This window comes from Trichechus manatus, unplaced genomic scaffold (assembly GCF_000243295.1).
Source record: "Trichechus manatus latirostris isolate Lorelei unplaced genomic scaffold, TriManLat1.0 scaffold00151, whole genome shotgun sequence".
Taxonomy (NCBI): Eukaryota; Metazoa; Chordata; class Mammalia; order Sirenia; family Trichechidae; genus Trichechus; species Trichechus manatus.
In genome coordinates, this window is record NW_004444087.1 from 4786414 (window position 1) to 4790488 (window position 4075).

A 4075-nucleotide genomic window follows, 5' to 3' on the forward strand; every position below is an offset into this window, starting at 1 on the left:
CATAGAGAAGCCCATGAGATCAGGAGCCTGACAACCTAGGGCTCTGCCACTCTGGACGACAAATCGCTTAACCTTCAGATACTTAACATCTTCATCTGTAAGGTGGGAGATAGAAGCCCCTACCTCTTCGGGTTGTTGCCTGAGTATGAAATGAAATTTTATGGGGAAAGAGTTTAGTACTGCACCTGGCATAACTTAAAAATTAAAAACCAACAACAACAAAAAAAATAAAAACCAAACCTGTTGCCATCGAGTTGACTGCAACTCACAGCGACCCTATAGGATAGAGTAGAACTGCCCCATAGGGAGTCCAAGGCTGTAATCTTCTTTGAAGCAGACTGCTACATCTTTCTCCCACGGAGCAGCTGGTGGGTTGGAACTGTACCACCAGAGCTCCTGGTGCAACTTAGGGGCTCTGTAAATGTTAGTCATTACTACTATTAATGAACAATAATGATGACAGCAATTACTGAGTCCCTACTGGTGCCAGGCCCCTGTCTGGCTCTGTCACAGTGGAGTCGGGGTGGAGGTGGGTTTTAAGGTGCAACGCTGGCAGCACACAGCTCTGAGCAGGTGAGGATACCGTAATAAATGTTGGTCTCTCCTTTCTGCCCTTTACCTGGCCCTGAGAATCAGCCAGGGCTCTCCCCACCCCCTCCCTGCCCCTCCCTGGGTGCCAAGAAGGGACAGACGCCCGGCCAGTCATCCGGCCTCCAGTCGGCCTATTTCGAGCACCTGACTCACCTTAATTATGGGCCCGCGAGCACTTTGGGACACGCAGGGGGCACCCGAGACGTCCGAGGCGCTCCGGAGATATCCGGAAGCCTGAGCTCCGGGGGCGGCCGGACATCCCGGAGCTGTCAGGTGCACTGTCCCCTCCCGGCCCACCCCATCCCCGTGGCTCCCCGCAGCGTCCAGTCTCCTGCCTGGAGCCCCCGGCTGGTGTCCCGGCGTCCGCTTCCTCCCCGGCTTGCGCTGGAATCGCCACCCTCGCCTTCTCCCGCACACACGGAGCCGGAGTCCACCCCACGTCCGCGCCCCGGTTTCCAGGCCTGGGCGGGGATGCCCCAGCGGGGGGCCTGGAACGCCGCGCCCAGGCGCTGGCTGGCGCGGGATCCCGGCCTGCCCACGCCTCCTCCGACTCAAATGTATATTTAGCCTCATTATCAAGTGTTTGCAGTGAACCGTAAGAACTGCCTAATAGCGGCTGGAAGTGAAACTCGACTCCGGGCAGGAAGAAGCACGTGACAGAGCCGATTACTGGGGATTACCCGACGGGGAGGGCTGGGCCGGCGCTGTGCCCCCACCTCCAGCCCGCGCAAAATTGCGCTGCCTGGCCTCGCAGCGCACGGTCCCCTCTCCACGCGCAGCGGGACGCGTGACACCTTGCAAACCCAAAACCCATTTCCTCCCTAGGCCACCCCAGCCAGCCTTCTCCGGACGCTGACATCCCACGGTTGGAGCTGGAAGGGCTGGGAGTTGAGGACAGGACGCCAGGGTCGAGGGAGAGGGTTGCGTGGGGCCGACTCGAGCTTGGTTCCTCTTCCAACTTGGTGACCTCCAGGTCAAGCCAGTTCTATGTCTCGAATTCCTATTCTCGGAAACGGGCACTCTAGGGATCCATGTCTTCAGAGGTTTAGGCGGAGGGTGGCGCGCAGCGGGGCAAGGGTCCCTGTCCCACACTACGGCGGCCCTCGGGGCTCGAACGCGCATCGTGCCCGAATTGTCCCCCGGATGCAGTCGTCGCGCGACTGCAGAAGTTTTTGCCACCCTCGCGCGGCCGCTGTTGTTGTGGTCGCCATGACGACCGGCCGCGGTTTTATTTTTAATAGCGGCCGGCGAATCTAGAGCTGCCTGCGCCGCTTTCCCCCGCCGCCCTCGCGTCTCGGGGGTGATGCACCCCTGCTACTCACTCTCGCCCTGGCCAGACAGGTCCAGAAACGCCGGGGAAGGCTTTCCCCCTTCTGGGTCCCTAGATCTCCTTCCCGTTCCCAAACTCGAGCTGGACGTCACCGAAGCGCCAGGCCGGGAGAGGGGCGAGAGCCAAGTGCCCACCTTGGCTCTCTAGGGGGCGGTGGGAACCCCCCGGACCCGGCAAGCCTCTGCGCAGAGGCTGGGACTGGAAAGGTTCCGTGCCCTCCTCCGCAATACCACCTTTCTCCACACCCACTGCCAAGAGCGGATCACCCAATAAAGAAGGTACTCAAGGGTTTACTTGTGCTTATTTACTAATCTGTAATGCACAATTTCACATGGGTTTCACCACGGTTGATGTGGTGAAAAACAAGTGAAATTGTGCACTACGGATTAGTAAGTAAACACAATTAAGCCCGGGCGTACCTTGCTTACTGTAAGACTGTGCTCGTATCTTGTTTACTGGCTAATCCGCCCCTGCCATTGTCACACCCCAAAGAGGTGTCCTTAGGCCAAGAGGAACCCAAGGCTCTGCAGGACATGAGTGCTTAACTCCAGGGATCCATGAGCTGGACATAGGCCATCGAGACTCCCGGCCGTTCGCCTCCGCCGCCCTTCACAAACCGTCCAGTGGGTCTCCCCCTCCAAGGCAGAGGAAGGTTCCACCTGGACAGACTAGACCAGGCTTCAGGCGCTTCTAAAACGTCTCCAAGTTTTCCTGAGCTCCCCTCGTCCCCACCCCCACCCCCACCCCCACCCTCCTTTTCCTGACCTCTAGGAGCGCGTGTTTGATCGCAGGGGCCCAGCAGGGGGCTGCGACCCAGCGAGGCAGGAGGGGTGAGGGCCGCAGGTTTGTGGCTGTGCGCGCAAGGGCGCGTGTAGACCTGGGCTCTCCTTGGAGCGGCATGAGAAGCCCCGCCCCGCAGGTATCTGGGGGAAGGCGAGCGCCCCCGAGCGCCCTCCGGACCCGGCCTTTGAAATGCCGGAGCCGGCCGAGCCGGGGATGAAAGACTGCCCGCGGGTCTGCGCCTTTACTGCCTTTGTCTGGCTGGAGGGCGGCCGCGGAGGGACGCGGCCCTAATCCACAGGATGTGGGCAGGGAAGGCGAGGGGGTGGAATTCTTCTCCAACGCCCACCCACTCACCGGGGAGTCCCCTAGTCTCTAGAGGGTTTGGCCGTCTAGCTTCGGGGGCCGACGGTCGGCCAACCCCCGGGTCCTGGTACCCGGGCCCGTCCGCCCCCTCGAGGCAGGGACACGGTGAGGGCTTCCGGGGCCACCCTCCAACTCGCTCCCACCTGGTCTAGGCAGGCGTGACCCTCTCGGTCCAGGCGCCCCAGCCTGTTCGCGCGGAGCGGTCTGGCCGTGCTCGGTCCTCGGCCTCGGAGCGCGTAGCTTTCACGCAGAGCGCTGGGTGACGCGCGGTGGCCTGAGGTGGCGCTCTGCGCGCCCCGTGGATCCCCAGGCGAGAGGCCCAGACTCCGGGGGTTCTTTTGGAGCATTCGCTTTCCTTCCTTCCCTCCCACCCCCTCGGTTCCGCTCAGGGTGCGGCCCGGCTTTCCGCACTGGGTCGGGGCTTAGGGGCGCGGGGTCCCAGGGTGGGCCTGCAGCACGCTGCAGCCCCCTCCCCCGGCCTGCGCGCTCCCATCTGGAATGTGGGTGGAGGCTCCTCATTCCGCGGCCCTAGGCGTCGACTACCGGGCGGGGGCGCGTGGCAACCGCCAGGTGAGTGCCCCAGACGCGCCCCCAGGCCCACCCCACCTCGCCCCAGCGACCCAGTGCCCTCCTTTTATGGAGAAAGGAGGTAGGGGCTCCTGGGTCCTAACGGCGGTCAGAGGCCGAGCGCCCAGGGGGAGGGGGCCGTCCCTCTTCTGCCCTTTTTGGCGCAGCAGCTCTGGGCGCTGTCCTTTCGCCGCCGCTGGGGCCGGGAGGACAAGCCAGCGCCGGAGGCGCTTTTGCTGCGGCCTCCTCCGCTCCCCGCAGTCGCCGGGTGCCGCAGGATCACAGCTGGCACCCGCGGGTGGGCAGCCCGAGGGCGCGCGGGGAGCCCGGCCCGGCGCCGGGCTTGGAGCTGGGTCCGCTGTCTCGCTGGATTATGAGCCCGGGGGAGCCGGACTGTGTGGGCACTGCGGCGGCGGCGGCGGCCCCCACGCGCTTCCGAGG